The sequence below is a fragment of the Heptranchias perlo genome, chromosome 1, assembly GCF_035084215.1.
Source record: "Heptranchias perlo isolate sHepPer1 chromosome 1, sHepPer1.hap1, whole genome shotgun sequence".
In the NCBI taxonomy this organism is placed as follows: Eukaryota; Metazoa; Chordata; class Chondrichthyes; order Hexanchiformes; family Hexanchidae; genus Heptranchias; species Heptranchias perlo.
Genome location: NC_090325.1, coordinates 11648688 through 11674491, shown reverse-complemented (window position 1 = coordinate 11674491; position 25804 = coordinate 11648688). Strand labels below are relative to the sequence as shown.

Sequence of the window (25804 nt, the reverse complement as noted above, 5' to 3'; positions counted from 1 at the left end):
AACACAGTACTCCAGATGTGGTCTAACCAGGGCTTTATACCAGCTTCACAGGTGTTGGGTTTTCCTGTAATCCAGGGGTTTGGAGGCTAACTATCACACCACCTTATCTGAGAACAGCTAACTCAGCAGGGACCAGGGGCTGAACCCAAGCTCAGTAACACATTGAGCAATGTATTTATCTGCAGAACTATCAAGGGCTGATTTATATTAAAATAAAATTCTCTTTTATCACTAGTTTTCTCTGTGAATTTTCTCCCCTCAATTTATTGCTGCATGAATTTGTATTAAAGGGGAATCGTACTCATAATGTGATGATGAAAACCTACCATCGCATTCGGGCACTGCGATACGTGGCTCTTGGTCTTGCCAATCTCAGGTAGGCACAGGCAGTTGGTGGGAGGCACAGGGGGAGAGGTGCTGAGCAAATTGGGAAAATAACTGTACCACTGGAAGTGGAAGAATGCTCAACAAGCTCCTCGAAATCTTTGAGCCTCCCAATACCCACTGAGTGGCTTTGAGAAAAGGCCAGGAGTAGATTGTAGGCCTCCTGTTATCTCTAGGGTACGAGGAAATACAAATAAGAATATAAAAACTGGGCCTTTTTCTCAATGGAAGGATACAGAGAAAATTAGCATGGCCCCTGTGCAATGACCACATGCAAAATCGGAAATTTCTAGAAATACGCAGCAATTCTGTCAGCACCTGAAAAGCCGTGAACAATTTTAGGTGAACGCCCTTTGTCAGAACTTTGTGTTTTATTAATTATATTTAGAAATCTATAATTAAAAATACAATATTTTAGGTATGGATCAATATCTGTTGAGAAGGGGCATTGAGGGTTCTCAATATAATAGCATCACTGCTCATTTTATTTTTTACAAGGCCATTAAAGTAAGGAACTTAGTGTTCCTTAAAGTAAGAGATTAACAGGTGTTGGGGGAATCCATGACAGAGGAATCGTATATGGACTTTGGATAATGTGGATTTAACGCGAGACTTAAGCACTTTATAATCTAGGTTTGACCCCACACTGGATTTATATGTGGTATCAAACCACAGCAAAGTGAGACGACCATCTCAGAGACTCCCCCTTCCTATCTCTGTAACCCCCTCCAGCCCTACAACCCTCCGAGATCCCTGTGCTCCTCCAATTCTGGCCTCTTGTGCATTTTAATCGTTCCACCATTGGTGGCCGTGCCTTCAGCTGCCTAGGCCCCAAGTTCTGGAATTCCCTCCCTAAACCTCTCCGCCTCTCTACTTCGCTCTCCTCCTTTAAAACCTACCTCTTTGACCAAGCTTTTACTCACCTGTCCTAATATTTCTTTACATGGCTCGGTGTCTGATTTTGTCTGATAACGCTCCTGTAAAGTACCTTGAGATGTTTTTATGAGCTAAAGGTACTATATAAATGCAAGTTGTTGTTGTTGTTTATTTCAAAACTATGGATTGATGCAAAGCAGAAATCAAAGTATAAATGAAAAAAAAACTTTATAGAAAATCATTAGAAAATTTACCGCACAGAAGGAGGCCATTCGCCCCATCGTGTCTGCGCCAGTCGATAATGAGCCACCCAGCCTAATCCCATTTTCCAGCATTTCACAATCTCAGGACGTTCCAAAACGCTTTACAGCCAATGAAGTACTTTTGAAGTGTAGTCACTGTTGTAATGTAGGAAACTCGGCAGCCAATTTGCGCACAGCAAGGTCCCGCAAACAGCAATGTGATAATGACCAAATAATCAGTTTTAGTGATGTTGGTTGAGGAATGAATATTGGTCAGGACACGAGGGAGAACTCCCCTGCTCTTCTTCCAAATAGTGCCGTGGGATCTTTTACGTCCCCGAGAGGGGAGACGGGGCCTCGGTTTAACATCTCATCCAAAAGGTGGCACCTCTGACAGTGCGGAGTTCCCCCAGTACTGTACTGGGAGTGTCAGCCTGGATTATGTGCTCAAGTCTCTGGAGTGGGACTTGAACCCACGATCTTTCTGACTCAGAGGTGAGAGTGCTACCCATTGAGCCACAGGGTGACACTGCACCTTTAACCTTACATTTGGAGTGTAGTCACCTTACACCATCAACATCCTGGGGGTCACCATTGACCAGAAACTTAACTGGACCAGCCATATAAATATTGTGGCTACAAGAGCAGGTCAGAGGCTGGGTATTCTGTGGCGAGTGACTCACCTCCTGACTCCCCATAGCCTTTCCACCATCCACAAGGCACAAGTCAGGAGTGTGATGGAATACTCTCCACTTGCCTGGATGAGTGCAGCTCCAACAACACTCAAGAAGCTCAACACCATCCAGGACCAAGCAACCTGCTTGATTGGCACCCCATCCACCACTCTAAACATTCACTCCCTTCACCACCGGTGCACTATGGCTGCAGTGTGTACCATCCACCGGATGCAACACGGCAACTCGCCAAGGCTTCTTCGACAGCACCTCTCAAACCCGCGACCTCTACCACCTAGAAGGACAAGGGCAGCAGGCACATGGGAACAACACCACCTGCACGTTCCCCTCGAAGTCACACACCATCCCGACTTGGAAATATATCACCGTTCCTTCATCATCACTGGGTCAAAATCCTGGAACTCCCTTCCTAACAGCACTGTGGGAGAACCTTCACCACACGGACTGCAGCGATTCAAGAAGGCGGCTCACCACCACCTTCTCAAGGGCAATTAGGGATGGGCAATAAATGCTGGTCTTACCAGCGACACCCACATCCCATGAACGAATAAAAAAAAATTGAAGTGAAAAAATTTTGCAGTATCATTAATCCAAATTGAAAACTTATGCTAGTTGTCACCACAGATATTTACCCTCCTCCACATTGTCCAATTTAGCTTGTTTTTGAACAAGGCACAGATGGACATGACACGCTGATGGATAGAGGTGGGTGGAGGTGTGTTGTTTTAGTCATTCTTTAATGGAATGAGTCACACAAGCTGCCCAGCAATTCTTATAAAAGGAAGCAACATAAACGGTAGCAATTTTCAATTAGACTCCTGATAAAAGATAAAACGCTGCTTTGAATGCAATTTTGTTCCAATCTGGAGCAACCACAATTAAAAGTAATAGGCTGTTTATCAATGGAAAAGCTTCAGCTGATTCTTGAAACCAGCAGTTGTTTCTGACGTCTCTAAGCCTCTCCCCACGAAATGTCTCCTGAGTGAGATTAACCTAAATGTAATAATCACAAGCGCATTTAAGATTGGAGCTAGATGTCCTAACATCTCATCTGCTGCTGAAACCCTCATCCATGCCTTCGTTACCTCCAGACTCGACTATTCCAATGCTCTCCTGGCCGGCCTCCCATTTTCCACCCTCCATAAACTTGAGCTCATCCAAAACTCTGCCGCCCATATCCTGACTCGCACCTAGTCCCGTTCGCCCATCACCCCTGTGCTCGCTGATCTACGTTGGCTCCTGGTCTGATAACGTTTCGATTTTAAAATTCACATTCATGTTTTCAAATCCCTCCGTGGCCTTGCCTCTCCCTATCTCTGTAACCTTCTCCAGCCCTGCAGCCTCCGAAATCTCTGCACTCCTCCAATTCTGGCCTCTTGCGCATTCCCAATTTTCATCGCTCCACCATTGGCAGCCGTGCCTTCAGCTGTCTAGGCCCTAAGCTCTGGAATTCCCTCCCTAAACCTCTCCGCCTCTCTACCTCTCTCTCCTCCTTTAAGACGCTGCTTAAAACCTGCCTCTTTCACCTGTCCTAATATCTCCTTATATGGCTCGGTGTCAGATTTTGTTTGATAATCGCTCCTGTGAAGCGCCTTGGGTTATTCTCCTTACGTTAAAGGCGCTATATAAATGCAAGTTGTTGTTGTTTGTCATGTAATCGGTCGACAGGCTCCTGATTCACAAACCTACATTTTCAAGGTCACCATTAGAAATTGTAACAAAGAAGCTTCTGACTAAATTCTTGGAAGATATTCTTTAACTATGAATACTATGACCCTGCTGAATGCATTTCTTGGTGTATTTTAGCACTCAGTACCTTGAACTCATGGTCAGGAATAGCGTGATGATCCCTCTACTCTAACTCAACAATGTACCTTGATCGTAACATCAAAAGAGCATCCATTTCATCATCCCTTTTTCTACTATCCTTATGAAGTCTTTTTTTTACAATTCCCATGTTAGTGTCCAATTAAGGGCAGATTCGTGCTCTGGGCAAACCTATTGTCCTAACTGTTGCTGGATCAGAGAACATGAGTTCAAATCCCACGATGGCAGTTTGAGAATTTGAATTCAATCAAAAAAAAATTAAAAATCTGGAAATGAAAAACTGGCACCAGTATAAGTGACCATGAAGCTGTCGGATTGTCGTAAAAATCCAACTGGCTCACCAATGTTGTTTAGGGAAGAAAACCTGTCGTCATTACCCGGTCTGGGCCTATATGTAACTCCAGTCCCAAAACAACTTGGTTGACTCTTAACTGCTCTCTGAAATGGGCTAGCGAGCCACTCAGTCGTATCAAACTGCTAGAGAGGCACAAAAGAATCCTTCATTGTTGCTGGATCAAAATCCTGGCATTCCCTATCTAACAGCACTGTGAGAGTACCTTCACCAGCACCACCTTCTCAAAGGGCAATTAGTGACGGGCAATAAACGCAGGCCTTGGCAGCGACGCCCACATCCTGAGAATGAATTTTAAAAAACAGTTTACATTGGCCTCTCACAGCCAACAGACAGAGGGAGCTTTCTTCTCATCAGTCCAAGTCAGACCCAAACCTTGAAACAGATGTCCCTCCCTCTATAGCATATTCTGATTTAGTTCTAATCACCTAATTCCTTATGTAGGGAGTGTACCTCTTAATCATCCTGCAAGTTGCCTTGATTTCTCAGAATGACAAAGGAACTAACCATTACCAGGACTGACTTACTTCCAGCCCTGCGCTACCACTGGCGTCCACCCCTACCTCATGACCACTGCCACTAACCTGTTATCCATGCTTTGGTAAACTTTAGACTTGATTTCTCTGCTACCTTCTTTGCTGGCCTTCTATTCGCCACTCTCCATAAAACCCCAACTCATTCACATCTCAGCCAGCTGTAGTCAATCTACATGAAGCCCCACCTGGCCATCACCCCATCCCCCATCCCCCATCTTCACTGATCTACACTGACTCCCTGTCCCCAACATGTTGAATTTAAAATCTTTGCCGTCATCTTAAAACCCCTCCAGAAGCTTGTCCCTCCCTGCGTCTGCAACCTCCTCCAGCCTTATGTCCTCTCCTATAACCGTTGGCTCTCTGACTCAAGTGGGCCGATCTTAATTGCATCAGTCGCATGTGTTGCCATCTTGATGAAAACAGTACTCGACTTTTCTGCTTCTCCTTCCTTTCCAAAGAAAACAAAGTCCTCGGGGCTCCCCCAGTGGTTCAGAAGTAATGGCAATGCATGGTGCAGTATTGAGCCAAACAAATGAAGAAGGTCTGAGGTTTGATTTCTAGTCCGTGCTAATGCTAGGCGAGCTGGTGATAGAAGAGCTACGATTAGCTTCAGCATCCCATGATCAAGGCTCCTGATCCTGAGTACTATGCAGTGGCCATTGCAGGGATAGGCACAGGTGTGGACATTGGGCGGAGACAAGATTGTGGTTAACTGTGATGCCACCCCATGATTGAATATCCTGTTAACACTCACTGTTTAGCTACTTGATTGAGGAATTGGATATCTACCAGCAGCTGTGGAGCTGGAGCCCAACTTGCATCATTATTATAGGGTCTTGTTGAGTAGATGATCTCAGATGGGCACTCAGATAGTGTTGTGTGGCACTACCACCGTGCTAAATGGGATAGATTCAGAGCAGATCTAGCAGCTCAAAACTGGGCATCCATGAGGCGCTGTGGGCCATCAGCAGCAGCAGAATTGTATTCCAGCACAATCTGTAACCTCATGGCCTGGCATATTCCTCACTCTACCATTACCAACAAGCCAGGGGGTCAACCCTGGTTCAATGAAGAGTGTAGAAGAGCATGCCAGGAGCAACACCAGGCGTACCTAAAAATGAGGTGCCATCCTGGTGAAGCTACAACTCAGGACTGCATGCATGCTAAACAGTGGAAGCAACATGCTATAGACAGAGCTAAGCGATTCCACAACCAACGGATCAGATCAAAGCTCTGCAGTCCTGCCACATCCAGTCGTGAATGGTGGTGGACAATTAAACAAATAACGGGAGGACGAGGCTCCATGAACATCCCCATCCTCAATGATGGCGGAGTCCAGTACATGAGTGCAAAAGACAAGGCTGAAGCATTTGCAACCATCTTCAGCCAGAAGTGCCGAGTGAATGATCCATCTCGACCTCCTCCCGATATCCCCAACATCACAGAAGCCAGTCTTCAGCCAATTCAATTCACTCCACGTGATATCAAGAAACGGCTGAGTGCACTGGATACAGCAAAGGCGATGGGTCCCAACAACATCCCAGCTGTAGTGCTGAAAACTTGTGCTTCAGAACTAGCCTCACCTCCAGGCCAAGCTGTTCCAGTACAGCGACAACACTGGCATCTACCCAACAATGTGGAAAATTGCCCAGGTATGTCCTGTCCACAAAAAGCAGGACAAATCCAATCCGGTCAATTACCGCCCCATCAGTCTACTCTCAATCATCAGCAAAGTGATGGAAAGTGTCGTCGACAGTGCTATCAAACGGCACTTACTCAACAATAACTTTCTCTCCGATGCTCAGTTTGGGTTCCGCCAGGACCACTCGGCTCCAGACCTCATTACAACCTTGGTCCAAACATGGACAAAAGAGCTGAATTCCAGAGGTGAGGTGAGTGACTGCCCTTGATATCATGGCAGCATTTGACTGAGTGTGGCACCAAGGAGTCCTAGTAAAATTTAAATTAATGGGAATCGGGGAAAACTCTCCAGTGGCTGGAGTCATACCGAGCACAAAGGAAGATGGTTGTGGTTGTTGGAGGCCAATCATCTCAGCCCCAGGACATTGCTGCAGGAGTTCTTCAGGGCAGAGTCCTCGGCCCAACCATCTTCAGCTACTTCATCAATGACCTTCCCTCCATCATAAGGTCAGAAATGGGGATGTTCGCTGATGATTGCAAAGTGTTCAGTTCCATTCGTAACCCCTCAGATAATGAAGCAGTCCGAGCCCGCATGCAGCAAGACCTGGACAACATCCAGGCTTGGGCTGATAAGTGGCAAGTAACATTCGCACCAGACAAGTGCCGGGCAATGACCATCTCCAACAAGAGAGAGTCTAACCACCTCCCCTTGACATTCAACCGCATTACCATCGCCGAATCCCCCACCATCAACATCCTGGGGGTCACCATTGACCAGAAACTTAACTGGACTAGCCATATAAATACTGTGGCTATAAGAGCAGGTCAGAGGCTGGGTATTCTGTGGCAAGTGACTCACCTCCTGACTCCCCAAAGCCTTTCCACCATCTACAAGGCACAAGTCAGGAGTTTGATGGAATACTCTCCACTTGCCTGGATGAGTGCAGCTCCAACAACATTCAAGAAGCTCGACACTATCCAGGACAAAGCAGCCCGCTTGATTGGCACCCCATCCACCACCTGAAACATTCACTCCCTTCACCATCGGCGCACCATGGCTGCAGTGTGTACCATCTACAGGATGTACTGCAACATCTCGTCAAGGCTTCTTCGATAGCACCTTCCAAACCCGCGACTTCTACCACCTAGAAGGACAAGAGCAGCAGGCACATGGGAACAACACCACCTGCACGTTCCCCTCCAGGTCACACACCATCCCGACTTGGAAATATATCGCCGTTCCTTCATCGTCGCTGGGTCAAAATCCTGGAACTCGCTACCTAACAGCACTGTGGGAGAACCTTCACCACAAGGACTGCAGCGGTTCAAGAAGGCAGCTCACCACCACCTTCTCGAGCAATTAGGGATGTGCAATAAATGCCGGCCTCGCCAGCGACGCCCACATCCCATGAACGAATGAAAAAAATGATCTTTCCTCGTCTAGATCTATCTCATGACTTACAACAGTAAAAAAACAAAACTGGGAGTGAAAAGCATTTCCCAAACACTATTTCATGATGACAACATGCCTCTTAGAAAACGATAAAATAGTTTTTACTGTTTAATCTTGAAAAACACAGGACATAGAATTACATAGAATGTACAGCACAGACACAGGCTCTTCAGCCCAACAATTCCATGCCAGTGTTTATGCTCCACACGAGCCTCCTCCCTCCTTACTGCATCCTTCTATTCCTTTCTCCCTCAAGTGTTTATCTAGCTTCCCCTTAAATGCATTTACGTTAGCCGCCTCAACTACTCCTTGTGGTACCAAGTTCCACATTCTAATCACCCTCCGGATAAAGGAGTTTCTCCTGAATTCCCCATTGGATTTATTAGTGACTATCTTATATTTATGGCCCCTAGTTTTGGTTTCCTCCACAAGTGGGAACATCTTCTCTACGTCCACCCTATCAAAACCCTTTCATAATCTTAAAGACCTCTATCAGGTCACTCCTCAGCCTTCTCTTTTCTGGAGAAAAAAGCCCCGGTCTGTTCAATCTTTCCTGATGGGTATAACCTCTCAGCTCTGGAACCATCCCAGTAAATCTTTTTTGCACCTTCTCCAGGGCCTCTATATCCTTTTTATAATATGGAGACCAGAACTGTTCACAGTATTCCAAATGTGGTCTAACCAAGGTTCTATACAGGTTTAACATAACTTCTCTGCTTTTTAGTTCTATCCCCCTAGAAATGAACCCAGTGCTTGGTTTGCCTATTTTATGGTCTTGTTAACCTGCATCGCTACTTTTAGTGATTTGTGTATCTGTAACCCCAGATCCCTCTGCTCCTCTATCACATTTGGACTCTTATTTTCCAAGGAATTTGTGGCCTCCTTAATCTTCCTACCAAAATGTACCACCTCACACTTATCTATATTGAAATTAATTTGCCAATTACACGCCCATTCTGCAAGTTTATTAATGTCTTCCTGTATTTTGTTGCAGTCCTCCTCGGTATTAACTATACACCCTAATTTGGAGTCGTCTGCAAATTTTGACATTTTCTTCCGATTCCCGAGTCCAAATCATTTATGTAAATTGTGAACAACAGTGGTCCCAGCATCGATCCCTGTGGAACACCACTTCCCACCTTTTGCCAGTCTGAGTAACCACCTTAAACCCCGACTCTCTTTTCTGTTTTGTAGCCAGCTTGCTATCCATCCTGATCCTTGACCCCTGACTCCACATGCATCTTAGTCATGAATCTACTATGTGGTAGCTTATCGAAGACCTTTCGAAAATCCAAATATATTACACCTACTACATCACCCTTATCTACCCTTTCTGTTACTTCTTCAAAGGATTCAATAAGTTTGGTCAAACATGACCTTCCCTTTTGAAATCCGTGCTGACTATTTATTATATTTTCACTGTTCACTGAAATGTTTTAATGATTAGATGGGACATCTATAAAGTCTACAAGAGAACTAGTGAACTCAACTTCCAGGTCTTTATATTCTAGTTCATTTAATGTTTGTATTCAATAATTACATTTAAACAAAAACAATAGATAACACTGATAAACAAATGCATTTTACGCACAGATATTTTTTCCTTGATAAATGCGCTGCTTCAGGCTTAAATTCAACTGCAGCAATTGTCTTTTTTGTTTGTTCTTGGGATGTGGGTGATGTTGGTAAGACCGTACTTATTATGCTGATAGGGTTAGACGAAAAGGGGTGGGAGGAGGCTCGTGTGGAGCATAAACACCGGCTTAGATCAGTTGGGCCGATTGGACTGTTAGTAAGCTGTACATTCTATGTAATTCTATTGTCCATCCCTAGTTGCTCTTGAGAAGGTGGTGGTGGGCCTTCTTGTTGAACCGTTGCAGTCCGTGTGGTGAAGGTTTTCCCAACGTGATGCTATGAAGGGAGTTCCAAGCTATTGACCCAGTGATGATGCAGGAACAGCCGACATATGTCCAAGTCAGGGTGGTGTGTGACTCGGAGGGGAACCTGGAGGTGATGGTGTTCCCACGTCATTGCTGCTCTTGCCCTCAGTGGTGGAGGCTGTGGTGTTTGTTATTTTCTTTTGTTTTGTCCTTCTAGTTTTCTCAGCTCCTCTCCCAAAGGCACCGATTCATTCGGGACAGAATTCCAAGGCGTCCTCCGGTACTTCACTGCAAAAACAACAACATGTGGTATCTTTAACGTAGAAAAGCACTTCAGAGAATCATAATCAGACAGAGATGGACACCGGGCCAAAGAAGGAGATATTAGGAGGGGTGACTGAAAGGTGGTCAAAGAGGTGGGTTTTAAGGGGGTTCTTAAAGGAGGTGTGCAGGCAGAGAGGTTTGGGAAGGGAAATTAAGTGTAGGGCCCACGTGGCTGAAGGCAACCAGTGGCGGGGAAAAAGAATTAGGGAATGCACAAGAGGGCAGAGTTGGAGGACTTTAGAGTTCTCGGAGTCTAGAGGAGGATACAGAGAGGCATCAAATAGGATGCCGAGTTTGCAAACAGTCTGGTTCAACCTGGCACAGTGGCCGGTGGACATTACATGTTCACTGGCTATTTTATTATGGGGAGTATCACAGTCAAGACTGGTCCTACCCTCATCCGACCTCAACTCACTTTTTAGCAAGGGACGTTGGACAATGATCTGGAGTGGGAAACGCTAGCAATTTTCCCCTCTGGGATAAATGGAGTTGAGGTACAGATCAGCGATGATCTATTTGAATGGTGGAACAGGCTCGAAAGGCCTGCTCCTGTTCCTAGGCAATGGGCCAATTACAGTGTCCTGACTGCTGCTCTGCACATTACAGCAGGGATTGGAGCCTGCCGGGTTAGTTCCATATTTGGACAATACATTTACAGCCGTGGCTCAGTTGGTAGCACTCTTACCTCTGAGTCAGAAGGTTGTAGGTTCAAGTCCCACTCTGGGAACAGGAGCACAAAATCCAGGCTGACACTTCAGTGCAGCCCTGAGGGAGTGCTGCCCTGTAGAAGGTGCCATCCTTTGGATAAGACATTAATGCGAGGCCACATCTGCCCTCTCAGGTGAACATCAACGATCCAGTGGCACTATTTTGAAGAGGAGCAGGTGAGTTCTTCCTGGTGTCCTGGCCAATGTTTGCCCCCTAATCAACATCACTTAAACAGATTACCTGGTCATTGTCACATTGCTGTTTGTGGGATCTTGCTGTGTGCAAATCGGCTGCCATGTTTCCTACATTACAACAATGACCTCACTTCAAAAGTACGTCAATGGCTGTAAAGCGCTTTGGAACGTCCTGAGGTCATGAAAGGTTCTTCATAAATGCAAGTCTTCCTTTCTTTTACTCAAGGAGCCATCAGTGGGTATTGAAGGCAACATTTATGCCTTGATCATTGACCAGCACTGATGCGCTTTTAGATGTAGCCCTTGTAAGGAGTTGCTGGAGACACCACAGCAATATGCACTATTAATTCTTCATCTAGTACACCTCCTCATTGAGAGAAATTGCCAAAAGCACTAAAAATGAAATGTTGATGCATGCAACTCGAAGAAGGTGATTTAGGAAAAATTAAGCAACAATGGACAATGTAGGTGTACTGCACTTCTCTCCAATTTTTGTTGTTGATGGTCTTCTGGAATCAGTTAGGGATGCTCCAACTCGGCTAACAGCTTGGACGAAGCAATCCAGAAAGCAAATGTTTTGATACTGTTATCTCCACTGAACCTCCATTGCTGACCTGGGTCCAGCAAACTCAGTACAGAGCAGGAGCCTGAATGCATGAGTGCCACCCCATACAACAACAACTTGCATTTATATAGTGATTTTAACGTCCCAAGACGCTTCATAAGAGTGTAATCAGACAACATTTCACACTGAGCCACATAAAGAGATACTAGGACAGGTCCCATTCCCAATTTCCCATAGCCCTGCAAATTTTTTACCTTCAAGCATTTATCCAATTCCCTTTAGAAAGTTACGATTGAATCTGCTTCCACCACCCTTTCAGGCAGCGCATTCCAGATCATAACATCTCTCTGCATCAAAAAATTTCTCCTCATGTCGCCTCCAGTTCTTTTGTCAATTATCTTAAATCTGTCCACTGGATACAGACCCTTCTCCCACTGAAAACAGTTTTTCCTTATTTAGTCTTTTACTCTATCAGAACCTTTCATGATTTTGAACACCTCCATTAAAACACCAATTAACCTTATCTGTTTTAAGGAGAACAACCCCAGCTTCTCTAGTTTCTCCACGTAACTGAAGTCCTGCATCCCTGGTACCATTCTAATAAATCTCTTCTGCATCCTCTCTAAGACCTTGACATCCTTCCTAAAGTGTGGTGCCCAGAATTGGACACAATATTCCAGCTGGGACCTAACAGTGATTTATAAAGGTTTAGCATAATTTCCTGCTTTTGTACACCATGCTTCGGTTTATAAAGCCCAGGATCCCATATACTTTTTTAACAGCCTTCTCAACTTGTCCTGCCACCTTCAAAGATTTGTGTACGTATATCCTCAGGTCTGAGATGAGGAGGAATTTTTTCATGCAGAGGGTTGTACATCTTTGGAATTCTCTGCCCCAGAGGGCTGTGGATGCTGAGTCATTAAATATATTCAAGACTGAGATCGATAGATTTTTGGACTCTAGGGGAATCATGGGATATGGGGGGCAGGCGGGAAAATGGAGTTGAGGTCGAAGATCAGCCATGATCTGATTGAATGGCGGAGCAGGCTCGATGGGTGGTATGGCCTACTCCTGCTCCTATTTCTTATGTTCTTATGTTATGTCTCTCTGTTCTTACACCCCCTTTAAAATTGTACCATTTAGCTTATATTGCCTCTCCTCATTCTTCCTACTAAAATGCATCACTTCGCACTTCTCCGTTTTAAATTGCATCTGCCATGTGTCTGCCCATTTCATCAGCCTGTCTATGTCCTCTTGAAGCCTGTCACTATCCCCCTCACTGTTTACTACTTTTCCGAGTTTCATGTCATCTGTAAACTTTGAAATTATACCCTCTATATCCAAGTTCAGGTCATTAATATATATCAAAAAGAGCAGTGTTCCTAATACCGACTCCTGGGTGTCATCGCTGTATACGTCCCTCCAATCTGAAAAACAACCATTCTCAACTACTCTCTGTTTCCTGTCACTTAGTCAATTTTGTATCCATGCTGCCACTGTCCCTTTAATCCCATAGGCTTTAATTTTGCTAACAAGTCTACTATGTGGTACTTTATCAAACGCCTTTTGAAAGTCCATATACACAACATCAACCGCATTACCCTCATCAACCCTCTTCGTTACTTCATCAAAGAACTCAATCAATTTAGTCAAACACGATTTGCTTTTAATAAATCTGCACTGGCTGTCATTTATTAACTCATATTTTTCCAAGTGACAATTAATTTTGTCTCGGATTGTTGTCCCTAAAAGTTTCCCCACCACCAACGTTGGTCTGAATGGCTTGTAATTACCAGGCTTATCCCTCTCCCCTTTTTTGAACAGGGATGTAACATTTGCAGTCCTCCAGTCCTCTGGCACCACTCCCATATCTAAGGAGGATTGGAAGATTGTGGCCAGAGTCTTCGTTATCTCCACCCTTACTTCCTTCAGCAACCTTGGATGCATCCCATCCGGACTGGGTGACTTTTCTATTTTGAGCGCTGCCAACCTTTTAAGTTTCTCCTCTTTATCTATTTTTATCCTGTCCAATTTCTCGACATCCTCCCTCTTGGTTAAGGAGCGTCTCAAAGGAGGAAAGAGGGGTAGAGAGGCGGAGAGATTTAGGGAGGGAATTCGAGAGCTTAGGGCCTAGGCAGCTGAAGGCACAGCTGCATATTGAGTAAATTTAGATTTATATTAGATATGACCCCCACCTCCCTTTTCATCCAGTGGTCTTTAATCTCAATGAGAAGCTGCCACCAGGGACTGAAGGAATGGTCCCCAGCACTCGGATAAGTTGATTAGAGAGGGGAGGGGTGGGAGGGGAAGCCCGGGGCAGGCAAGGGGGTTGGAATACAAGAGTAAGGAAATCTTGCTATAGTTGTACAAGGCTTTGGTGAGACCACACCTCGAGTATCGTGTACTGTTTCGGTCTCCTTACCTAAGGAAGGATATACTTGCCTTAAAGGCGATGCAACAAAGGTTCACTGGATTGATTCTTGGGATGAGAGGGTTGTCCTATGAGGAGAGGTTGAGTAGAATGGGCCTATACTCTCTGGAGTTTAGAAGAATGAGAGGTGATCTCATTGAAACATTTAGGATTCTGAGAGGGCTTGACAGGGTAGATGCTGAGAGGTTGTTTCTCCTGGCTGGAGAGTCTAGAACTCGGGGGTATAGTCTCAGGATAAGGGGGTCGGCCATTTAGGACTGAGATGAGGAGGAATTTCTTCTCTCAGAGGGTGGTGAATTTTTGGAATTCTCTACTCCAGAGGGCTGTGGATGCTCAGTCGTTGAGTATATTCAAGACTGAGATCGATAGATTTTTGGACTCTAGGGGAATCAAGGGATATGGGGATCGGGCGGGAAAGTGGAGTTGAGGTCAAAGATCAGCCATGATCTTATTGAATGGCGGAGCAGGCTCGAGGGGCCGTATGGCCTACTCCTGCTCCTATTCCTTATGTTCTTACGTGAGGCCTAAACGTGCCTTGCGGACCCCGGAGCTGCGTTCCTGCTCCTCATGGTCCCACGAGGCCTCAACAACCTCTTCCCCCACTCAGGGAATCCCACAGTTAAAATAGCAGTCGGGCTCCGATGATGTCATTGGAGCCTGATCTGCATATTTAAAGGAGGACCCGGCCGGTATCGTGGCAGGTGTCCCTCTCGCCAGCTCAATAGAGCAGGTTAAAATTGGGATCGGTGGGGGATGTCAGCGGGTGAGTCCCGCGGGCGACTTTAACTGTCCGCCGGGTTTCCGCTGAGAGGACAGGGTTAAAATCATCCTCATGGATTCAGAGAAGGATAGGTTAATATTTATAGCTCGATGGATCAAGACAAAGATCAACATGCCGAGACAGATTTACAATTAGATTATAAAATCATAGAATGATACAGCACAGAAGGAGGCCATTCGGCCCATCGTGCCTGTGCCGGCTCTTTGAAAGAGCGATCCAATTCGTCCCACTCCCCTACTCTTTCGCCATAGCCCTGCAAATCTTTCCTTTTCAAGTATTTATCCAATTCCATCTTGAAAATTACGATTGAATCTGCTTCCATCACCCTTTCAGGGGGTGCATTCCAGATCATAACAACTGGGAAAAAAATTTCTCCTCATCTCCCTCTGGTTTTTTTTGCTAATTATCTTCAATCTGTGTCCTCTGATTACCGACCCTCCTGCCAGTGGAAACAGTTCCTCCCTATCTACCCTATCAAAACCCCTCATAAATATCGATAGAAGATGGTTCGACGTAGATTGTATCTAGAACTTTTTTTTTATTCGTTCATGGGATGTGGGCGTCGCTGGCGAGGCCCGCATTTATTGCCCATCCCTAATATAGAGAATCACAAATCTAGATACATACAGAGCTGGATCTATTCTTTTAAGGTATGATTTTTTTTGGAGCAGTGCAGGTTGTACAGCGTGTTGTATCTGAGGGCAGCAGTTTGATTGAAAGAATCGACCTGTGATCTTGCCCCTCAGCAGTAAATAATGTAGTTATTGTAGTATATGTAGTTACCTGTCCGTTATTGTATCATTTAATTTGAATCCTTCAAGAAGGAGATAGATATATTTCTTAATGCTAAAGGGATCAAGGGATATGGGAAAAATGCGGGAACAGGGTACTGAGTTAGACGATCAGCCATGATCGTTTAGAATGGCGGAGCAGGCCCGAAGGGCCGAATGGCCTACTCTTGCTCCCATTTTCTATGTTTCTATGAATCGAATCTGAGCTGCCCTCTCAGCCAAAGTGAGATACAGCCGATTTGCTGTGGTGAGTGTGATATTTTTGATTGAACCAGCTAACTACGGCATAATCTTTGCACCTTTAATACCAAACATAAATGTGTTGAGTGCTTTACCAAATATCGCACGATGTGATTTCAATTTGACTGTTTTGACTGAGATACTGGATGACCTTGGGAGAGTTAATAAACCTGTTAGTTTGTTAACATTTTTTCTTCTTTTCATTTGTCCTTCCAATCTTCACTCTTGGCCTCTGGAAGAAGCTATGGTGTTAGCTGTGGCTCAGTGGGCAGCAACCTCGCCTCTTAAATCAGTAGATCGTGGGTTCAAACCCCACTCCAGGGACTTGAGCATGAAATTTAGGCTGACGCTCCCAGTGCAGTACCGAGGGAGTGCTGCACTGTCTGAGGTCCCGTCTTTCGGATGAGACATTAAACCGAGGCCTCACCATCATTGTTCCCTCTAGGTTGTACGCAGTTGCGCAGCAGTCTGTTGTTAGCCGCGCACTTATTCATTCCGTCCACGCATCAAACTTGGGCCACGGAGTCTCATCATCACTCACATCCGGGTGATTATAAATAAATGACCTTGTTGCGTCTGGCGGACCTTCATATCTGGAGGAGCAGATGCGCTGGAGTTTGGAATTGTCGCAGGCCCTGGTCGTCCTCGTGCTTTGTGTCTGTAGCTACTGCTGGACCTGCTGCCTGAGCTCGGATCCGGCTCAGCGCGCACCCGTGACCATGGACAATCAGTTTCAGGTGGGTGGTTGGGGGTGGGTGCCTCGGGTGTGAAAACACTAAGTCCTGTAGATCGAGATCCTTTCAGGTTAAATCCCCTCTCTGGCTGAGTTAGCCAACGGTGGGGACACTCCATTTACCATCCGTGTTACTGGACGAGGGAGGGGAGAAACATTCCGTATTTGCTCCAGACTTCAATCCAGCGATCCCTCCTGCAAAGTGTGTGTGCATTCAGATAAGGTCATCTCTGAATTTCATCTGCGTTTCCCCCATGATCAAATAGCCGTCGGCAAACACAGCACCGCACGGGCCAGACCGGGGATTGGACGTGGGACATAGTATGCATGGTTTGATTCCACCGCAAATTAATAACTGAGCCATCGCTATACCCCATTTGTGCCATGTAGCTGTGGCACTGGCGAAGCTGGAAGCACCAACAAGGCGAATGTTTCCAGTTGCACCTCAGGTAGCAGGGCCACCTCTGCCCGCGGCGTTAACAGAAGTACACAGCCTTCACTGTCCCGGCTCACGTGTGAAGAATGGTCATTTGGATGAGGTACCGGAGAATAGCTAACACTCTCAGAGCTGTGCCTCAGTGTAAATCACTCATTGAAGAGGGAGAAAGGGGAATAAGTGGCAGATTCCGGGAGAGATACAAAAGGGTCCAGAGGGGCAATTTTTTCACTCAAAGGGTGGTGAGTGTCTGGAACGAGCTGCCAGAGGCAGTAGTAGAGGCGGGTACAATTTTGTCTTTTAAAAAGCGTTTGGACAGTTACATGGGTAAGATGGGTATAGAGGGATATGGGCCAAGTGCAGGCAATTGGGACGAGCTTAGTGGTATAAACTGGGCGACACGGACATGTTGGGCCGAAGGGCCTGTTTCCATGTTGTAACTTCTATGATTCTATGATTCTATGATTCCACAAGCAGGGGAACATTGTGTGTCTGCATGCCTCAGTAGTGAAGGTTTAGGTTTGTGCAATGGTGGTTAGCATTGGTTGTTTGCTTCCATCACTGTTAGGGGACATAATCACTGCTGCAACAATGGCTTTTGAATGTGTTGATAAACATCAGCAACTTCTGTACTGTGGCCTCAACAAGCAGATTCTAAGGTCAATTGGAGGCTAATTATTGAGGGAAGTTTCTGTACATTAGCAGAAAATCCCAGGCTCCTGCCCTTGGGAAGAGACAAGGAAATGAAGGACAGAAAAAGCAGAAGGAAATGAGTGGCTTTTTTTCTTATACTTTTGACACAGCAAATGTGATGTCTGAAGTGTGAATCTCAAGTGTGATGAACTCATGCCGGATCCAAGACAGAAACCGTATATCAGGCACAAAAGAATTACTGATCTCATGAAAATAATGAATTCCAAGGCACATGTGTATCGGGGTAGTTAACACGCCAATAGCCGTTTTGGCGGACAATTTCACCTTGTGCTTGAACAACCCCAGGCTTGCTAAAGCCCCGATGTCCTTGTAACTCATTGCTTCATTATTTTTCAGACGTTTTATATGCCATTTCTGCCCCATTTAGAATGGGCTGAACCATCAAACCATATAGCTGCTCCACGTGACTCTAACTGAGACACAGCCTTTATTTACACTATAAAAACATCCAAACCAGAGACTGTCACCCTCTTCTTCTCCATCATCTGACCTGTCATCTACAGACTCTGGGTCTCAATCAGGATGTCCCCATTCCTCTGGTGGCAGTGTTTACTTCTGAAATTTCTATTACCAGTTTTGTTTAATTAAAAATCCTCGACAGCTCACCTTGTTACAATTATCCATTACTTTATACATTTGTTCTGTTTGTTCTATACCCTGAATAATCTTTCCTAAAGAGATGTTCCGTTCAACGTTGTGATTTTTTTAAGGTGGCACACAAAGGCTTTATATAGAAAAATAGGAGCAAGAGTAGGCCATTCGGCCCTTCGGGCCTGCTCCGCCATTCAAAATGATCATGGCTTACATCGGTGCACAAACCCAAATTCATTCTGCACATGGCCTGAAAAAATTAGAGGGAACATTGATCATCATCCCTCTCAGGTGGATGTAAAAGATCTCCTGACACTATTTCAAAGGAGAGCAAGGGAGTTGTCCCCGGTGTCTTGGCCAATTTTTATCCCTCAACCAACACCACTAAAACTGATGATCTGGTCATTATCACATTGCTGTTTGTGAGACCTTGCTGTGTGCAAATTGGCAACTGCGTTTCCTACATTACAACAGTGTCTTTACTTCATTGGCTGTGGAGCACGTTTGGACGTCCTGAGGCCGTGAAAGGAGCAACACGACTGCAACTCTTTCTTTCTTCCTTTAGCTCTCAATCTGCGAGCCTCCTGCACCATTCCCAAGCAGACATCCTTTTACGTAATGAAAACAGAAAATGGATTAATACGCACGTCCCTCAGAATGGTTCTGACCTGAAACGTTATCTCTGTTCCTCTCTCCATTGATGCTGACTGACCTTCTGAGTGTTTCAAGCACTTTCTGCTTTTGTTTCAGGTTTTCGGCAGTGTTACAGTATTTTGCTTTTTACTGGCCTTTCTTCATGTGTCAGCTCAGGCAGTTGAGTTGGTCTCTATTGGTGACGAGAACCTCAGTGCAGTTGCACTTTGTTTGGTATTTTAACAAAGGTGAATATTGGCAGGGTCAGTGAGTAAATGGATTGCCTACAGTGTAGCTGAATTGATGTGATCCCAGGTAGGCCCCAGGTTTAATCCCGGGTCTGGGATGGTTATCGAGGGAGCTTTAGTTGACCTCAAGTTTCTCACTTGGTGGAAAGAAGGAAAAATCAGACCGATGTCTTAGAGAGGGTACAGAAGACATTTACTAGAATGGTACCAGGGATGAGGGACTTCAGTTACGTGGAGAGAATGGAGAAGTTGGAATTGTTCTTCTTAGAGCAGAGAAGGTTAAGTGGAGATTTGATAGAGGTGTTCAAAATCATGACAGGTTTTGATAGAGTAAATAAGGAGAAACTGTTTCCAGTGGCAGAAGGGTCGGTAACCAGAGGACACAGATTTAAGGTGATCGGCAAAAGAGGCAACATGAGGAGAGGTTTTTTTTTACGTAGCGAGCTATTATGATCTGGAATGCACTGCCTGAAAGGGTGGTGGAAGCAGATTCAATAATAACTTTCAAAAGGGAATTGGATAAATACTTGAAGGGGAGAAAATTGCAGGGCTATGAGGAAAAGGCTGGGGAAGTGGGACTGATTGGCTAGCTCTCCAAAAGTGTCGGCACAGGCACGATGTACCGGTTAGCCTCTTTCTGTGTTGTAAGATTCTATGGTGTGTGACTCCAGCTGGAAAATAGGCATGTGTGGCCCTAAAGGGTGAATTTTTTTCCCCCTTTTATTTGTTCTTGGGATGTCGGCAATGCATGTAAGCCAGAATTTATTGCCCATCTCTATTTTACCTGATGGCATTAAGAGTCAACCACATACTGTGGAACTGGAGTCACATGGAGGCCAGACTAGGCAGGGTCCCCTCCCCTGAAGGACATTAGCAAACCACATTGGCTTTTAATGTCAATTCAGCTGCTTTTCAAGGTCATTCTCTAGTGCTGGCCAAAAATGACTAGATTTATTGAATTCAGTTCCACAACTTGCCCTGGTGGGAATTGAACTCTCGGGCCTCGGGGTTTGCTAGATCACACTTTATGATATCTTTGCGCTCAAATATGTTTAAAAAAAAATGGCCGACCAGGCAAGACGTCAAAGGCACATCTGGTACGAGTCAGCACTTTCAGGAGAGGATGGAAGACCATGGGACGCTGGAGAAAGTAAAGGACATTCCAGAGCGGACTTGCAAATTAAAAAAAAAATACTGCTTAGCGCCTCTGCTGACGGATCCCTATGGATCGGCATTACCTTGTGGAATGCATGACCTCCTCTGATATTTGATAAATCCACAGTTGATTTTCGTAAAGGCCAATAAAAAATTCACAAGGGAGAAACAAGTTTTAAAAAAAAGGAGTGGAGCATTCGGATCTCCAAGAAATATAAAGGCACGGATCAGTAACATCGAAATGAGCTCAACTAATTTGTCCCTTTTCTCTGTGGTTGGTTTATTGACTGCTACTACAGGGCCCTGGGTGTGATAAATGATTCAATCAGCGCAATTCAATTGAGACACTGCATTTAAGAGTTTGAAAGTGTTTAGGCCTTGACTGAATTAAGGAACTGACAGCTTATTTATTTATTTATCGCGTGATTACCTAGGTTGGCCGCACCCTCTGAACAGCGACTGCTCAATTGTGGGCGGGGTGGGTTGGGGGGAGGATTGCTTCTTAATTGCTGTTCTGTTGGCTCGTCTTTGGAAGATTCATCTTTCACACCATTCATTTCCCTAGTTGCGTTGTCACCAGCTCAGGCCCCAGGTTCAGCTGTAGTCCTGTAATATAAATTAGCGGGTTGTTGGTAGTGTTGGGGTTATGTTGCTGGACTAGTAACCCAGAGGTCCTGGACCAATAATCGGGTAGAACGTGACTTCAAATCCCATCGTGGAAGTTGGAGAATTTGAATTCAGTTTAAGGAAAAAAAAATCTGGAATTGATAAAAGCTGTATCGGCAAGAGTGACCATGAAGCTGTCAGATTGTCGGAAAATCCAACTGGTTCACTCATGCCCTTTAGGGAAGGAAATCTGCCTGTCCTTTCCCGGTCCGGCCTACATGTGACTCCAGTCCCACACCAAGGTGGTTGATTCTTAAGTCTGATGTGGAGATGCCGGTGATGGACTGGGGTGGACAAATGTAAGGAGTTGCATTTGGTGTTCTGTGACTCCTTACATTTGATTCTTAAGTGGCCTAGTCAACAACTCAGTTGTATCAAACCGCTACTGCAAGAAGGCGGCTCACCACCGCCACTTTTTCAGGGCAATTAGAGATGGCCAATAAAATGTCGGCCTTGCCAGCGATGCCCACATCCCGAGAATCAATATAAAGAACAACAGGGTGCAACATCAATTACAGCCTCCCCATCCGCTGCCCCAAGTGAATTCAGCTCTCTCCCGAAGAAGCTAGGAATCACACCTGGGATCTTGCTCAGTGCCAAACTGCGTGTTACATTTACCTATTGACCAATGGAAGATTCATAAACCCATTGTAGCCTAGAAATAACTGTTTGCAGTAGTGGCATCTCAACATTTTAGTACATCTCTCATCAAGATATGTGTGTTATTTTAATGGAGGTGTTAGCCTTTTCAAAATAAGCAGGTTAACACCTTACTAAAATATCAGATATAGGAATGTCATAATGCATTTGTAGAGTAATATCACCGTCCTTTCTTGGTTTATATTTTTAGGAGTGGCAGAAAATCAAACCATAAGCCACAGGCACTGGGCCCGATTAAGTTGTGACCAATTCCCCTCAAATAGTCCAATTCAAAAATAGCAGCAACTTGTATTTATACAATGCCTTTAATGTAGTGAAACATCCTTCACAGGAGTGTTATCAGACAAAATTTGACACCGAGCCACATAAGGGGATTTTGGTCAAAGAGGTAGGTTTTAAGCAGAGAGGTCGTAAAACTTGTGCAGTAAGGGTGTACTTTCACACTCATACAGTAAGGGTGTACTCTTTCACACTCATACAGTGGGGGGTTGCTCTTTCACACTCGTACAGCGGGGGGGGGCCGCTCTTTCACACTTGTACAGCGGGGGGGCGCTCTCACACTCGTACAGCGGGGGGCGCTCTTTCACACTCGTACAGCGGGGGGGCGCTCTTTCACACTCATGCAGTGGGGGTTGCTCTTTCACACTTGTACAGCGGGGGGCGCTCTTTCACACTCGTACAGCGGGGGGTGCTCTTTCACACTCGTACAGCGGGGGGTGCTCTTTCACACTCGTACAGCGGGGGGTGCTCTTTCACACTCGTACAGCGGGGGGTGCTCTTTCACACTCGTACAGCGGGGGGTGCTCTTTCACACTCGTACAGCGGGGGGTGCTCTTTCACACTTGTACAGCGGGGGGCGCTCTTTCACACTCATGCAGTGGGGGGGTGCTCTTTCACACTCGTACAGCGGGGGGCGCTCTTTCACACTCGTACAGCGGGGGGCGCTCTTTCACACTCGTACAGTGGGGGGGTTGCTCTTTCACACTCGTACAGCAGGGGGCGCTCTTTCACACTCATGCAGCGGGGGGGCGCTCTTTCACACTCATGCAGTGGGGGTTGCTCTTTCACACTTGTACAGCGGGGGGCGCTCTTTCACACTCATGCAGTGGGGGGCGCTCTTTCACACTCGTACAGCGGGGGGCGCTCTTTCACACTCGTACAGCGGGGGGTGCTCTTTCACACTCGTACAGCGGGGGGTGCTCTTTCACACTCGTGCAGTGGAGGGGTGCTTTTTCACACTCGTACAGCGGGGGGTGCTCTTTCACACTCGTGCAGTGGAGGGGTGCTTTTTCACACTCATACAGCAGGGGGTGCTCTTTCACACTCGTGCAGTGGAAGGTTGCTCTTTCACACTCGTGCAGTGAGGGGATGCTCTTTCACACTCATACGTTAGTGGGTCCTCTTTCACACTTTTCCCTTGCCCTCGGCACCCTCACCTCCAATAATACAAGTTTGTTCTTTTTCTTTCTTTCTTCCAGCACAGTGATCAGAAGCAGGGAACGAGGCGAATCCCCCCCCAACCTCCCTCTGTTGCCCAGTCTAATCGCAGTGTGCCAACAGTTGCCCTCACTGAGACTATCTAACTCAGTGCCCTAGGCCCTGCTGCTCGCTGTAGTTTTAGTGGTTCCCAAGAAGGAGCATTCCTGGATTTGTAAACGCTTTGAGCAGCCGCAGGAAAAGTGAGACACAAATAACTCCCGGTCACGAAAAGAGGGATTTGGAAATAAGCCAAGGCTCTAAGTGGCCTGGAGATTCAGCCACCGCCCATTTTCCTCATTAGACTTGTTGGGGATTAGTGGATGGAACATTGCAAAACTCAGTTTAATATCGCTCCAAAGAATAAGTGTAAGTGACAGCTCCTCTGAAGCTGGCAGTTATTGTTTTTGCTGATTTAACTACCACTGTGACCGAATGTCACAATTTTATTTCCCCTCTTCTAAGTTAATAAAACCGAAGGCCCAGGTGGACAGGAAGAGGCAATCCTGTAAAAGGAAAGAAAGAACGAACGTGCATTTATATAGCGCCTCAGGACAGCCCAAAGCCGTTTACACCCAATGAAGTACTCTTCGAAGTGTAGTCCCTGTTGTAATGTAGGAAACGCGGCAGCTTATTTTCGCATGCCGACTGGTTTTAATGTGTGTGCTGGTGAACGGTTAGATGTCTGAGCCTGTGATGGATGGTTTCACTGTATCATTGGATAAAGTGAATAAGGAGATTTGTCAAACACGGACAATCGGATATTTTAAGCTTCCTGATAATGGACTTGGATTGCTTTTAACGTGTGCGCTGGTGATCAGCTAGTCTCCTACACCCATGATGGATGGTTTCACTGTACCATTGTAAAAAAAAAATGAATACGGAAACTTGTCAAACTCGGACAATTTCAGGCCATTGGGGCTGCATCTTTGACCTTTTTTGTGCAGATTGTTTTTTTTTTATCAAGTTGTAAGTGCCAAAAAATCTATCTCTTTTAATGTTTTAGTTAGTGGAACTCGGCCGTGTCCCAGTACGATCTCCGTTGGTTTCAGACAGGGTGGCAGTCGGGGCTGGTGCAACTGACCTCAGCACCCCCCGGGCAAGATAGGGGGAAGATAATCAGTCAGAGTTCCTGCTCCTGATCACTGTCCATGGAGTCTACCTGTAAAGTGTTTATGTCAAGGGTTAAGAATTCCTTTGGTTGTTGAGTATAGTGATATCATAAATGCTTTTTTTTAAAAGAATTTGTGATTTATACTAGAAATGCTGAGCAGAATCAATCTTTATAAGCACAATTTAGATAGAACCACACATACCCTTAAGTGAAAATGGGGTCTGCCTTCGGCTTAATTATCCCCGTGGCCAAATAACCTGCTAACACTCACTGTCTTGGAGGCCATCTGATGCCTGATGAACTATATTCCAACATATGTAAGTGCTTGCATGAAAGGAAGAGTAGAAAATAGGGAGTGAGGTTGGGTTAAAAGAAAAAAGACTGTTCACAGTCTTGGATCACTTACTTCAACTTGTAAAATCCTCTACCTCAGCCCCTCCAATGCTGAAACCTCGATATGTGCTCTTGTCACCTCGAAGCTCCAGTTCTCCAATGCTCTCTTTGCTGGCCTCCCATCCTCCATGAACTCCAAACATTGCTGCCCGTATCCTATCCCACACTAAGCTCCACTTGCCCATCACCTGGGTCCTTGTTGACTCACATTGGCTCTCTATCCCCGAACACCTGAAGTTTAAAGTCCTTATCCTTGTCTTCAAATCCCACCATGGCCTCACCACATCCTACCCCCACCCCTGTAGCCCCCTCCAGATTCTCCAATCGTATGACTCTGTGCATCCTCCTTCCCTTCGCCCCACCACCGACAGAACAGCCTTCATCCATCTGGCCCTTACGCTCTGGAAGTCCCTCCCTAAACCTCTTCACTTCTCCACCTCTCTCTTCTTTAAAAACCTCTTCATTATTCATCTCTTCGACCAAGCTTTCGGTCACCCATCTTAATCTCTCCATTCCTGACTCACCGCCTGTTTTCTGTAAAGTGCCTTGAGATTTTTTTTCATTAAAGGTATAGTTTTACTGTTAATGTTAAATTCTGGCCAATACTTTGGAGTGTCAGTCTGCTTTTTGAAAGATTACATTTCTGAGATAAAACTGTTATGAACCTGTCTTGGACTGGTAGGAGCTGCGTTTTCCACGTGATTTCCTCCATCTGTATCATGAAGGAATTTTGATCCCTGATTTCAACCATGCTGTTGGGAGAGAGGCGTTGAGGTCAGGTTATTCTTCACATCAAAGCAGGGAGGTAAAATCAAAGAGTGAATCCCGCCATTAGCAGCAGCTACAGCGTCAACTTGGCTCAGTTGGTAGCAGCACTCATGCCTCTCAATCAGAGGGTTGTGGATTCAGGACCTAGTGTAAGGCTTGAGTGGAAAGTGTAGCCTGGCGCTCCCATGGTACGATTTGAAGGAGAGCAACAAGTTCTCCCAGCGTCCTGTCCAACGTTTCTCTCTCAGCCTTGGCTCACTGGTAGCACTCACGCCTCTGAGTCAGAAGGTTATGGGT

The 25804-nt window shown here is 45.7% G+C and overlaps 1 protein-coding gene and 1 pseudogene across 2 annotated transcripts in view; both read left to right on the top strand.

Annotated features, from left to right (window-relative positions):
- Positions 1–25804, top strand: part of LOC137316523 (dedicator of cytokinesis protein 2-like) — a 1021473-nt gene that overhangs the window by 194023 nt on the left and 801646 nt on the right. The gene's annotated exons all lie outside the window — the stretch shown is intronic.
- LOC137331356 (U6 spliceosomal RNA) lies at positions 588–685 on the top strand (annotated as a pseudogene).